This window comes from Aquila chrysaetos, chromosome 8, assembly GCF_900496995.4.
Source record: "Aquila chrysaetos chrysaetos chromosome 8, bAquChr1.4, whole genome shotgun sequence".
In the NCBI taxonomy this organism is placed as follows: Eukaryota; Metazoa; Chordata; class Aves; order Accipitriformes; family Accipitridae; genus Aquila; species Aquila chrysaetos.
The window spans coordinates 44,750,313-44,764,617 of NC_044011.1; the positions used below are offsets into that span (position 1 = coordinate 44,750,313).

The 14,305-nt window shown below is 49.3% G+C and overlaps 1 protein-coding gene across 13 annotated transcripts in view; it reads left to right on the plus strand.

Annotated features, from left to right (window-relative positions):
• Window positions 1–14,305, plus strand: part of SNX19 (sorting nexin 19) — a 136,279-nt gene that overhangs the window by 30,260 nt on the left and 91,714 nt on the right. For 10 of the 13 annotated variants that reach the window (XR_005932964.1, XR_003924607.1, XR_005932963.1 and 7 more), the window contains 2 exons: window positions 9,883–9,975; window positions 12,763–12,857. The gene's annotated coding sequence lies outside the window, so the exon portion shown is untranslated. Of the gene's footprint in view, window positions 1–10; window positions 5,274–9,882; window positions 9,976–12,762; window positions 12,858–14,305 lie in introns of those variants that run through there. The other 3 variants (XR_005932971.1, XR_005932970.1, XM_041125259.1) reach the window with 3 other exon arrangements.

Genomic DNA, 14,305 nt, shown 5'->3' on the forward strand with positions numbered 1-14,305 from the left:
TTGCTTCCAGGTGGGGGAAGAGACCTCTTGTCTTCAGGGAGAACATTGGCAGTGTCCTAATGTAAATATGTCCAAACCTCCCTGCTAATCTAGCGGGGCAGTCCTGCCTTGCTTCGAGGTTAGCATCCAGTCCTAAGAAACTCTGTTTCCTGCAGTACGTGAGCAATGCTAGAAGCTGGCTTTGAGTACCTGGTTTCCCTTTTGGAGCGCAGCTCGCTTGTCCGTGTTGGTGGCTTGGTGGCCCTTACATCTCCTGCAATTGATGCATTGGGTTGTTTTTTCCCTTTTGAAAAGTATTTAAAGTCGCCTTCTTTCCTTACCCTTTCAATTACGCTCACTTCATCTCCTGGCCTCGCTGAGCGGCTGAAAAGGTTGCTCAAGCAGTACTTGAGGAGAGCGTCCCGCAATTTGCCGTACTTCCTTCCTGTTCCCAGGCCCCTTTGCTCTTCCACGGCCCTTGAGGACAAGGAGGGTTTGAGGGACGTGCTGGAAGAGGGACAGCAGGGGTGAGGATCAAAGACCATAAACCACTGTTTAAAAAATATAATGCCCACCGCTTCTCTGGAGTGTCGCATCTGGCAGAGCCTCATTAACCTTCTGTTTCCCCCTCCTACTCCTTTGCCCCTGAAAATCAACAAAGCCAAACATAACAAGTTGCCTTGATTGAAGAAGGCTGAAGTGTGTGTGCTTAGTGTGAAAAAGCAAAAGCAAAGCCATTGGCTAAAGCCCCTTTTCCATGCAGGCCACTTCACATTTATTACGTTAGAAGACGGAGCTCTTAAAATCCCGATGCTCTTTATAGTTGAGCTCTTTAACTTTCTCCCTTCCTCCCCTTGCAGCCTTCATTCTCCTCTTGTTCCGCTCCTTCCGCTCCGCTCCTTTCTCTTTTGTCCTGTGAGAACGAGTCTTTTAATCCCCTTGTACTGCAGATTAAAGCTATTATAGCCTCCCCAACCTGACATTTTCTCAGAGAGGCTCACAGCCAGATCTTTATGAGTGCTCTCTGTCTGTCTGCTGCTGCCTTTCTTCTCGGCATACTAAACCTCCGTTCCTGACCTTTCCCCGAAGAGGGAAGGGCTGTAGCGTGCAATCCCATGTAGGCAAAGGCTGGTCTCAGCGGGGCTCGGGGTGCAGGAAATTAAGACCCATGGAAATTAACAAGTAAATAAGGAGAGAAAGAAAAGACGATGGGAATTAAGAGACAGAACCAAAGCAAAATTCAGCATGTTTGGAAACCAAATGCCGGGCTTGGGTCTGAGTTTTGCAAATGGTCCTGTCTTTATGAGGAGCCAAACCATAAACCTGGGACTCATTTTTAGTAGCAGATTGGGGTTACCTGAAACCTAAGCTACAGTCCAACTCCGCACTTTGCATTTGGCCCAAGAATAATGGATCCAGGCACCTAGAAGTACACAGGTAAATGTTGCGTTTGTGATCTTTCAGGGACAGGAGTGACTTGTAGTACTATGGGGCTCTGTCCATGACAGCAGATTTCATAGTATTTGTCATCAAATGATTGTACCTCACCTCTGAGATTGCAGAGTGGATTGATGTGCTGGTCCTTGTCTTGTGCACATCATAAAAGCACAAAGGATCAGGGTAGCTTGCCTAAAAGTGCATGCGCTAATGGGAGAAACATCTTTCCTATGGAGTTTTCTGGCTCTCGTCATCAGTCCTGCCACTGCGAGGTGTCCTACAAATGTCCCAGAGTTCTTGGCAAAGCACCAAGGAAGGTGAAAAACTGGCCCCAAGATACATTCCCCAGAGGAATTGTGTACAATTACCCCAAACAGGCCCCCTTTCAGCTTTGTGTACAATATACAAGCATGCGTTAGTGAATAGGAGGGGTGTCTGTTGCTAACACGCGCTTTGAGCAGGGAGGAGGCAGTTTGGTTTCCTCTTCTTTTGGACCTCCAGCATGAACTTGGCCTGGTTGTTCTGAGCCATCATTTCACCCAGCTGTAAAACCGGGTTGGTAACCTGACCCAGAGCTGTGCAGACATCCTAACTCTGCAAAACTCTGGGTACTTTGCTAACCCGTTCAGCTTGAACTGAAGAAAATCACGCAATACCTATAGCAAGTGAGTACAAAAGGTCAAGTTTTGGTCCTGCAAGGCTTTCCTTACATCCATTTATAGGTGGGTGATGTTTTACTTCCCTTGTAAAAGGACAAACTGAGAATTTGCTTATCTTTATAAGCACCTTGAAAGCACGGCCTTCACAAGTCACGCGTGGGGTTAGGAGACATTTGAGGGGTAGAGTCAACACATACAGATTTTGCTAAAATAGGTGGTGACCATGTATAAAAAGGTTTCCCATACTTAAGGGCAGCAGCAGCGCTGCGATGACAGGCCAACTCATGGCATTTGTGCTCTCCCATCGTGCGCCCGAGCAAACGCAGAGGCTTCTGGGAGCCGCAGCGAAACTGCTTTCAAAGCAAATAATAAAAGAAGTGCAACTGTCCCCTTTTGGGAACTCATTTCGGGGCAAAAGTTCCCCTGGCAGCCCAGCTTGCCTATAATGAAATCAAAACAGGAGCTCGCCCCCGGAGGGGCCGTATGTGTGAAACACTGCCATGTCGAATCCGTATGAATCCTCCGTAAGGAAAGCCCGAGCCCTGTAATTACTGGTTTTCTAGCAAGCAGCCTTTTCTTTCTCTTTGTGTGGGCCCGGTCCCCTTCCCCTCTCCCCCCATGCGTGCATGATAAGAGGATATTTGTAATGAAAATCACTGGGCAGAAGTGGAGAACAAAAGCAGGGGCACAGCGCGCTCGCCAGTGGGGATATTAGAGGCGCTGGGCTCCCACCTCCGTCCGGTCTGCTCTCTGCTGGGAGAGCGCGGTGGGCACGGCGGGCTGGGGAGGCTCTTATTAACCTTAATCTGCAGAAAGGGGCTGAAGCCACGCCATGGTCCGGTTTCATAGCTACAGCGGCTCGCTCCCAAGCGTGCAGCCTTATGAAGGGGCAGTCTCCCCAGCAACTCTAATGCGTTTTTGCACCGTACCATCTAATCTGAGGTAGAAATGTCACTGCCGTCAGACCCCAGGCTGGCAGCTCCCAGCCACGGCCGCGCTGGTAAGCACATATCCAGCTTCAACCTTCTGGTTGCTGGGGTGAAAGGGCCTCTTTATCTCCGCGGGGAGAGGCAGATGAATCCCGGGCTCAAACAAGGGACCTGCTTTTTTTTTTTCTTCCCCCACCAGACGCTCCCCCTCCGGTTCAAGGGCTCTTTATTATGTCTTTTAATTCTGAGCTGCGAGTGGGAGGGAGCAATAAGGCTGGAGAAATAGTGGGGGGGAAAAAAGCCCCTCGCAGTGGGGAAAGGCCCCAGCCACCAGTGTGTGAAAAGGGAAGGCAGCGCGGGGATTAGAAATGTCAGCTTCATGGGAAGTACTTGATATTTAATAGCTTCACTTGATTGCTGCAAGGCTGTGATGGGCACAGTGCCATAAGGGCGGCTGTGAGCCGTGTCCCCTGGAGAATCGATGCCATTTCTGGGTGCCTCGGGAGCTATCGCAATATAGGACGGTGAGAAAGAGCCGTGGAAGCTGAGCTTGTATTACTTAAGATGAGGTTGTCAGGTTGATGGCTCATCCTTTCCGTGTCTGGCTGGCACAGGATGCAGGACGCCCTGCTCCTGACGCAGCTAACGGAGCTGAGCTTTCTTCCCGCTGACAGCTAGTGCCCTCCGTCTGATGGCTGATAGCGCTTGTGACTTGTTTGTTGCGAAAATGCTGCCGGATGGTCTGTCTGCAACATATTCTCTAGTTTGCTCATGTTTGCAGCCGCTGGGGGAACTGAGGCCTCTTAGAGCATTAGCACTCGGTAATCTCCTCTTCTCGACAGATGCTCTGATGCTATCTGCCGCCCGTACAGTCGGGGCTACTGGAGGAATTTGTTTGTGCAACGGGAGCGTGCTCCTGCGCCGGTAGGGATCTCGTCAACGTTTTTGTCTGATTAGGCCAATAAAAATTCTTGGATTCCTCCCTTGTCTCCAGCACGCACACGCTGCAAACACCAACACACAAACAGCATGCTTTATTTCTCACACAGATTACCTCCCATGCCCCTCTGGATGTGGCCTTGGGAGAGGAAGTTGCTCCTCTAGAAAAAGGGCTGTTGGAACCATTGAATAACTCTGAGAGGATGGAGATTGCTTCTTGTTGCTCCTTTTGTGACGAAGTGATGAAGATGAAGTGACCAGAGCTTTCCCAGCGTGACTGACTGTTAAAGAGCCTTCCCAGCAGTGTACTTCATCACTATCTCAGAAGGCAATGTGCTTTTATTGAACCAAGTCTGCTCTGGGCTCCGTACACTCCATCAAGCTGTATTAAGCTTTTGCTTTTGTCCGTGCAAGCGAATTCTAATAAACTAGCTTATGGCTGTCATTTTCAACACACTTCAGCACAAACACATTGTTTCGAGAGCTTTATCTGAGATTCATGTGCATCTCCAAAGCAGCCCCTATGGAGCGTCTGAAAATCCCCCTATCCCTTGAGGCAGGCGTTCAAAATGGCATTTGGCAACGTTCCTGCCACCACCTGCGTGGAAAAGCAGGATGCAGGGCCTGTCCATCCCTTGGCTCTCCTGTCTTGAGGAAAACGGCGTCCAGGGTATAAATAGGCACGATGCGCTGCGATCCTTTTTAAGGGCTGTTCTTGACCCAATATGCTCCGCCAACAAAAATAACCTGTTCCGCCCTCTTCGGCAAGGTTCACCTGAAGCCCAAAAGCTGCATTAGAACAGCGTGTATTAAAGTGCATCACACATCAAGGGCTTGGAAATAAACACCAGCGATGTCTCTTTTTGATCACATTCCTTTCCACGACAGGCTGACGATTTCCAAGCCAAGAATGTCACTAACCTCTCATATTTCTCCTGGTCATTTCTGTCCTGAAATTGGAATGCAGCCACAAGCAAAAGGGGGTTGAACGCTCCCGTGTCAGGGATCCAGATTTAAGAGACATTATCTCATCGATAGCGAACAACAAGGCTGGCACGCCGTCAGGCGCGATATTCCCTGGAAAGTTCAGCGTGCGTGGTGAAGGACATGGGAAGGCAGGCTTAACTCGCAATGCTAAGCTTGCGCTAGTCAAGCGTGGTAAGATCCTGGCTGGCAGCCTCGGCGAAGTATCTCTGTCACGTTGGAGAGCAGCGTAGGCGAGGGCCCCGTGCTTGTGGGAGGCAGAGGACACAGAAGGACTGAGGACGGTTGCACAGCGCAATGGTTAGGAATGAAAAAGTGAGATCGCACAGAGGGAAGGAGGGGAACAGGACTGAAAACTGCACTTCTGTATTGTGGCTTGAGAGGAAAATTATGTGGGTGAGAGAGAGAGAAGAATGCAGATCAGGTACCCTGAAACATTCAGGTATAAGATTAGTGTGAGGGAACAGGACTTCTGTCATTACCTTTCTCGGGTGGCAAAGATGTAGCTAAAGCTGCATCTAAAGCTACTAATACCCTTTAAAAAGCTCCTTACGTTTGGTCTGTAGATCGTATTGTCCTTAAGAAAAAGTTCATCGTTTCTGCTCGGCAGCAGCTGTATTTAGCCTGGAGTGCGGTACAAGCGCTGGCAGATAAGACGGCACTAAGAGGTTTTGCAATCTGTCAGCCCTCTGGATCATTCTGGAGGAAAACTTCAGAAGGACCCAATTTCGTCACGATGTGAAATTAGAAAGTGGTTGCAGTAGGGGAAGAAATCACTTGGGAAAGAATAGGGACAACTTCATATGAGCAGATCCCCCCCAGCTCTGCGTCGAATTCGGTTAAAAGTGCCAGCTTTGAAACCGCAGGTGCTGAAAGCCTTTGCAGCCACTGTCAACGTTCCAATGGCACGTTTGCAGGAAGCATCCTCCTGAAACAACCTTGAACTGCCAACTTTGTTGTCAGTTTAAGTTATATTGCCTGTAAGGTTAGCGCTTAACGGGCCCCAGCACTGCAGCAGCAGGTCACGGATGGAGACACCTCCCTTGGCTTTGAACATCTTTTGAAGGACCACAGCCCTTCAGATGGTGTTTGGGGAACAAATTTAGGGAAACCTGGTAGCTCCTGAAATAACGCGCCATGCTCTGCGGCAGCAGGTCTGAGCTATCAAATCCAGACTTGCCTGCCCGGAGGATAAACCTTTGCCTGCACGATGTCCTCGCGTGGACCCCAGCTGCTGTGGATGGAGTTGGGGGCAGACTAGGCACGAACATGCCATGTCCTGCCGTGCCCAGGAGTGGTTTCTCTGAAATGCTTTGGTTTGGGAAACAAGCAAGCAAGCAGCAAGGTCTGCTTTGCCTTCACACCTTCTCACAACCCTGCATGTCAAGGGATGTGCAGAGAAACATCTGCTCCTGGCTGGTGTGACCTGCTCGATGCAGAAGCCACGAGAGGGAGCTTCGGGGCTGTCCCTTAAATTTTTTCCCCAGGCCAAGCAGAGGCACAAGATGGTGCTGTTGTCTCAGCCATCGCAGAGCCCGTGAGGGACAAGGGAAAGCCACGGTGGATGAGGGGACACTCGTGAACCCCACCATGCCACCACACTGCCCTGCGAGCTAGAGCTCTGTGCAGGACAGGGCTCGGCTCCCTGGTGGGAACTCCTCCCAAATTTGAGCCCATTTCCAGCCCTGCTTCAGCGTAAACCCAAGGTTCTGCCCGGTTTTTCTCAGGAAAAGCCAATGGACAAGTGATCTGGAAAGAGACACGTGCCAGCGAGTGTGGCTTCACATCCAGATCTGCCCTTCCCCGTGGCCGAAGATAATGTCCTGCCCACGGGGCTGAAGGGTCTGTATCCCTGAGGATTACAGCATTTATAAGAGGTAAAATAAGTCTCATGACTTTGCAGAGACGTGAACCTCACGGTGAGAGGTCCTAGGAGTGGGGAGATGAGGAGAAGAAAATACAGAGGGGGTGTTAGTGTCCCCATCCCGGGGGGGCCGCCAGCTCTGCCAGGTGATGGGGATGTTGGATGCGGAGCACCCTTGCTCACACTTTTCAGGCGGAAAGCTCCAGCCTGGGTTTGAAGAAAATTTTCCCATGAAAGATTCCCTGAAACTGGTACGTTCCCACAAAGGGCTTTGATTTCAGTGTATCGGCATTTTCCGATGAGAAACCATCTCATCGGAAAATTCCCAACCAGCAAAGAGAAACTCCCCAGTGTACCAGGGGAGGGATACTGTCGCACACGGTGGGAATTTAATACCAGTGGAGTCTTGTGTCTGGAGGCTCTGGGTAAAGAAAGACAAAATGCAGCCAGCACCATTCACGGCAAGAGGGGAAACCGTGAAGTCCTGCAATTGAGCAGCTTTGCTCTCTGCAGCCTGCTGCCCGTTTTCCCAACACTTTCCTCTTAATATTTCTTTCATCAGGGTGTCACTGCTTTCTGTGCAGGCAGAGGGTGCAGCGTGCAAGCGTTACAGACGGCAGGCAGCGCAGGCAGGACCTGTTAGGGGCATGGAGGCAATAGGAGCACAAGCTGATGCGCCGGTGGTTCACCCTGCCTTCGGTAGGGTTTTTTCGCTAAAAGGGGGCCATGCAATTCTAGAGAATGGGAGAAACCAAGACGAGCAAGTTACCTGCTTTCGAACAGGCCTGATTGTTGAGTTATGGTGTTCACGTATCCCCAGCCAGTCCCTAGTCCTGTGGCTTAACCAGGCTGGAGGAGATTTCTGTGTGTGCTATGGAGACAGCTCTTCTTTTTTAAGTTTGGGATTCCTCTAGAGCAATAACAGGCTCTTGTCCCCGTAAGGGCTCTTTGTGATGGAGCACGGGACATTGTTGTGAGGGTGGACTCTCATCCACCCTTGGCAAGTGCCCACTTCATGGCTGGAAGAATACGATCAGAGTTTCTGGCAGCGTGGTGCTCTGGCAGTATGTGAGAAGCTGCTGAGGAGCGGGCAGGCAAGGCAGGGAATATAGCAGGCTAGCTGCTAGCCCTGGAAAAGACGATGCCATCTTAGGGTTTCTCTCCCTTCATGAAAAACCAGAACCCAGGTCCTGACCTGGCCCTTTACTCTTAAAAGTAGCCCAAAATTTGGGTCTTGTTGCTTCTCTTCTTTAATATCACCATTGACTGCAAAGGAGCCATTAACCTCGTGCATCCTCATACAGAGATGAGTGCCTGCTCCGTTGGAGGTGCCTTCCACTCCCCAGCTGATGCCTGCTTCTTTCAGGAAGATTTTTCAGTCCTGCCCGTGCAATGCTGGTGGACCTCACACATGTAGGACCTGTGTATCCTTAGTGGGACAGAAGTCGTCGAGCAAGAGACTTGAAAGCACAATTAGGTCATTTAATCCACCTCTCGTTGCCCAGGGGCTCCTCTTCCTACACGGAGCTAGAGTCTTCTGTCACGCATCAACTTCAGAGTTGTTGCACAAGAGCAGAGGAGAACAGACACCAGCCACGAATCTTCTCCAGGGCTTTGTCCAGTCTGGTTTCGAATGACTCCCCTGAGAGGGCTTTCGGCAGCCCTCGTGGGATAATGTACCACAGCCTGCTAGATCTCTGATGGAAAGCGTGCCTCTCTTCCCTGGCAGGTACTTCATCTGGGCTTGAAGGCTTCCTTCGCTCTGCTTGTTTTCCTGGTGGTTGTCTCTCCGGCAGAGGTTAGCAAGTCCCTTTGTGAGGCCTGCACTTCTCAGATGTTATGTCTGGAAGTTTGCTCTGTTTTTTTGGCTAGGGGGCCCAGGGTCTGGAAGTAGAGAGGCTTTTATGGGAACCCAAGTCCCCTTTTGACACGACTTCCTTGCGCTTAAATTTCAGGTTGAGTTACAGACGTGAACATTTTCTGGTTGGATATCTTTCATTGTCAAAGGGGATTAGGCCAGTGATTATTTACATGCACCTCTATTACACAGAGTCTGTTTCTTTTCTTTTTTTTTTTCCCCCCCCATGTAATTCTACATAATATGTAAACGTCGGCTAAAGCAGTCCCATGGATGGGGGAGAGGGAGCGAATCAGGCTCCTGCTATGCAAAGTGAAATGGGTAGATTGAGATCTTTGAGCTGGGAGATGCCTGTAGGGCCGATGCTTCGGGGAGAGCATCCCCTTCCTTCCACACGTGGACACAGTTGCCCAAGCAGCCGGGTTCGTCGTGGGGCATCACCTTTCTCCAGTGCGTTGGAGCTGGTTACAGCAGGAGGCTGAATGCTTGGCGTGGTGGGCCACTGGTTTGATCTAGGGCGGCTCCTCTGGAGCTTTGGCGGTTCCCCAAGAAATTGGGATATTTTTTTTAGAACCCAACATGCATGAGTTTTAAAAGGGATTTTTGATAGAAGTCCCATTTACTCCTTTATTTGGCTTGGGAGGCTGCAGTGGAACAGATTTCTTTACATATCCTTGAGTGTTATTTGATTAAGGTTATGACTGCTAATAAACACTCTGAATCTATTCTCCTTCCCCACCACTTGTAATTCAGGCTAACTGTTGCCTGCATGGGACTACACCTTTTTATACCAGTGCAAGGGACGAGAGTGCTGATTCTGCTCCCCTTTCATCAGTTTACCGGTGTACTGCTCACCTCTGATTTATTCCAGCTTTATAATGTAAGAGAAAATAGAAATGGGAGGAGTGCCAGGATTGATTCTGGCACAATAACCAGTTTACTTCCTTTTCCTTCACTTTGCCATTTACAATCACAAGTTCTTCTATAAAACAGCTATGAGAAGAGCAGACCGTGCCCAGGAGTAAGAAACTCGAAGCTGCAGAATCAAACTGACAAAAACCAAAGTCTTGTTTGCAGTGTAGGAGAGAGAAGCAGGTTCTGCTTGGAAAGACAGAAGGGAGGAAGAAAGTAGGGACCCCAGAGGACTCTGCTCTACCTGTCGTCTAGAAAATGAGCATATTTCTTAGTATGGTTAGTCTTTTGCTATGTAAGAAAATATTTTTAATTTTTCAGGAAGCAAAACAGAGGAAGTGATATAGACACCCCAGCTACCCGGCATCACCACAACTGCGTCGGGAGATCTTAGCCAGTACTCAGAGAAGGCTGGTAAGTGAATCATAGCCAAAACCAGTGACCCATGGACTAAGGCAAGAGATGGTCAGGCTCATCTAGGTCTATTTAGATTGTCTGGACAGAAGGAAGCAGAGACTCAGGAGACTGTCTGCAGTCACCAATGTCTGGGGAATAATCAGGGTGCCGCATAAGTTTAGAAAATGATGAATATGCCGCGTGCAGTGAAATATAAATGTGCTTGGATGTACCCAGAATGCAAACTCCATGTAAATGAAACTTCGCTTTGCACTGAAAATGCACACTGGTGGCCATTTACGAATCCATAAGAGCACAGAGAGGTCCCTATTTGCACCGAGCCTTTCTGCTCCCCTTTTCCCTGAAGGTTGGGGCCTTGATGCCTTTTTCCTGGACGTGAAGCGCAGTCTCTCCACAACAGTCATAATAAGTCTTGCGCTGTGTGGTGCACTAATGAAAAGCTGTGTGGGCTAGTCCCTAATTACAACCATCAGTTAAGCTGTCAGAGGGAGCTCTCGGCCTCGGTTGTTTCATTATTAGACTTTGGGCCTTGATGAGCTGCAATCAGGCATGAAAGGGTGACCTGAGCAGAGCCAGGGAGGTCTCCACTCCCCCACCGAGCTCGCAGAGCTTTAGTACTAGACCTGGTTTCTCAGGTCCAGGGCTTTACCTATTGCACTGCAGGGAGGGAGCTGGGAGCAAAGAGGGAAAGGAGGTGGAGAGCTCCATGAGGCATGCAGTCGCCTTGGGTGTAACCAGCCATCTTTCCACACACCTACATTTGCTGGCTTTTTAGGGTCTGCGGGCTTCATCGTTTTGAAGACAAGAAGCCGTTGCCTTCAACTTAGGCTTCCTGCGTAAAAACTTAAGGATTTGCCGCTATATACATTTAGCTTCAGTACAAATGTTATGCAGGGATGAGTCCAAGTCACGGTGTCTTTCAGCCACATCCGGATTTTGAAGTGCCCCAAAGGATGATGTTGGGGGACTGTTTCTCCAAGCAGTGGTCCCTTTAAATTTCACACTAGACCCAGTGGAAAACAGACATGCAGATGGTGGGTTTTAATGACAACAGCACCAGTTTATTTGAACTAGGGTCTTTATGGGGAGATGTGTTTGTTGTCTCAGACCACACATTATTAACCAATCCCTAGACTTTGTTTTTGTAGTTGCATTGTGAGCAACTTCCCACTTTTCACCCCTTTCCTCTGTCAAAACGTCTTTGGCTTCGCAGTTGTGCGTAAGGCATCCTAGACTGCTGCTGCTCAGGATGGATTTCCATTCCGCAGTCCTGCCGTGGCTGCGGCTCCCCTTTCTAACTGGGGAAGTCAGACTGGGAATTTCCTTGTGCTCTTTGGAAATTATCAGCTACAGTCATTTATGCATCCTGTTCCATCTTGATATGAAGGGGTAATAATATTTCTTTTGTCTTCCCTGTGTATCAGCCCCATTCTTATTCCAAAGCCCAGGCCTATCTCCTTTTCCCAGCTTCTCCTCTCCAGGACAAGACTGTCACTTGCTGCATGCCTGTACTGGAATAGAAGACCCCATTTGCAAACAGCCTGAAGTGAAACACTTGCAAGACCTTCTTCTGAAGTATTCGGTTATGATAAACCATAAATGCCAGGAGAACGGGCTTCACTGTAAGCTTTTTGCTATTCCTTCATGGATTCAAGAAGCCTCAAAATAAGCAATCACATTTTTGCAGTTGCGGCTATGAGCGCTGCTCAAGAGGCGCTGGGCAAAGCCAACACAGGCTGCCACGGCCAGCGTGCCGGGGAACAGATTGGATTTTGGGCAACATCTTCTCCTCGCCAGGTTTCCCACCTGCGCATTTTGCAGCGAATCTCTTCTGATCGCTTCCAGCCTTCGCTTGACAAACAGAAATCTGAAATGAAACAGCCTGTTCTGGAGGGATCGCGGAGGTCGGGGGGGGGCTCTGTTGTATAGCCCCACACAGCTGTTAATCACCAAAATATCTCTGGCTCCCAGCAGCTGTCTGGTGTTTATCTTAGCCTGGATATCTACTGGCCGAGCCCACAGAGAGCAGGCTGTGCAGCCAAGCCAAATACAAACGGAAGACAGATAATTTGCACACAAGGGTGTGCACGTGTATTTTGTGTGCGTGTGCGTACATATGCGTGTGTGTATACACGCAGGCTTTGTTTATATCCCACTGCTGCAGCTGGAAGTGCACGTCAGTGATTTTTGTTTAAAATTAACTTGTAATTTTGTGGATGTGTTAGCACATACAAGAAGGGAAGCATAATGTGTATTTGTTGTACAGGTGGTTTAGGTATGTGCTTCCAGGTGCACAACCGTGACTCAGATGAGGTCGCTTGCACAGTAATTCCCCATGCTTTCTCTAAGCCTTACAAAGCTTTTTAGATAAAGTGGAAAAATACAGGACTTCCCAAGTCTTCCAGTATCAGTCAGCCACAGAGACTTTAAAGCGCATCTAAAAGGCAGTTCCCTGTGCCACCTGTGACTGTTGGGGAAACAAGAAAGAGGAAGAAAGCTAAGAAAGTAAACTATCCCACCTATAGAAGAGAAGGCGGTTAACCTTGCGGCTCCAATTAACCTGTCCTCACAGGGGTGTGAGGGCAGGGAATTTATATAAATCAGGCTCAGTTGAGTGAAAGGGATGAGAGGGGCAGCTCTCTTGGTGCGTTTGATATTTTCTTTGTGGTAAGAAGCTTGCAGTGACCTAGGAGATTAAAGACTTGAGGAGTAGCAAGGAGGATGTAAGCATGTTATACCCTGATTTTTCTGAGGACTTAGGCCTTTCTTTTTCCCTGTTTCTAGGTCTTTCTTTAACAGAGCGTCCTGAGCTACCACGTGGCAGCTTGGTGCAGCAGAGAAAGTCCTGGCTGGATCTGAGTTGCTGCTTGCATGATAAGGTAGGATTTGGATGAATTTATGGGATGGTGGGAACCAACCAAAGTTTTCTTTTAATGAATTGTCCACTGCAACTGTCCAGGGAAGCACAAGATTGTGTTGCGGAATGTTGTGAAGCTTCAAACTAAAGGGTTTGCAGTTTTTATTTACCTAGCAGTCGGTTGTATGTTTAATGTTGTTTTGGAAAGAATGCTTGAGGTCCTTGTTGCTGCTGACTCTCCCCTGAGGTTTCAAAGGCTGTCGAGCACAGAGAGTTACAGAAACTGGCTGTACAGGATGGTGTGTGCCTTTGGCTTTTCTGAGCCCTGAGGGAGGCTGAAATCTTGCTGCTTCTTACACTGAGTTCTCTAGGGGCAGCTGCACAGGATAAGCTGCAGTGCTGGCTTTTGGAGGCTGTGTTTTTTGGTAGGTGGGAAGCTGGAGGCCTGTGTGAGCTGTGTTTTGGGCTGTGCAAGACTGAGTGAGGGGGTGTGCGTTTGCTTATCCCTAGTTTGCCTCTTGCTCTCCGAGTACAGCGAGTGCCTCGCTTAGAGATTGTGCAACAAAGGTCAGGGCTTCTTCCAAAGCAGTTTGGCTTTCTTGGCTGTGAATGCCCAGCTTTCCTTCAGGTCCAACTCTGGTTTTTATCAGTTAACTTGCTCCAGATCCTGGGAACAGCCACAGCTGTCCTTCCCTTCATCCTAGAGCACCCACTTCCTTCTGCCTTACCTCATTCTGCAATTACTGTCCCACAGGGCACCCTGGGCTGCAGCAGCCTGTACCTCTGTCCTGTCTTCTGTGCATGCAGCAAAGCCTCAGAGGATGAAGGAATGGAAGAGAAAGAAGCCAGTTGCCCAGGAGCAGTAATTAGGCAGAAACATTCTTGGTTTATGCACCTGGAGACAGTGGGGGCGAGCTTGTGGTGCAGGAAGAAGTGGTGCAGGGAGCTGGGGCTGAAAAGAGGGTAGCAAGCTGTCAGGATGCTTCTGCTGCAGGCTTGGTGAAGAAAAGCAATCGCAGCAGAGAGGTTGTAGTGGCTCCTGTACTCACCAAAAATGACAAACCCTTGGGCTTTCTAGCCAGAGCCTTTGCTGTAGGTGAGAGACTTCTCCAAAGGGAGAGACCAGCTTTCTGGAAGGCAGAGGACAGGAAGGGAGGAGTTCATCTGGACCAGACTCTCTAATAACTAACTAGTCAGCTGTTTCTTAAAGTGCTGAGAGGATGTGGGAGCCCATGGGTTTGCTGAAATGTATGTGCAATGATTGCTCCTTCTGAAGAGCCAAGAGTCTCTTGAACAGCAGAGGTGCAGTCCTCTTCCTCTCCCCCATGAAACACTGTGCTTAACTTACAGCCAAGAGGGGCAGGGTGTTTTGGATGGCCACACACCAGGGTTAATATGCTGCCCTGAAGAGGCGAGTAAAGATGGGGAGGGTTCAAGTGCTGGAGAAGCACTCTGCACAGAAACACTGCT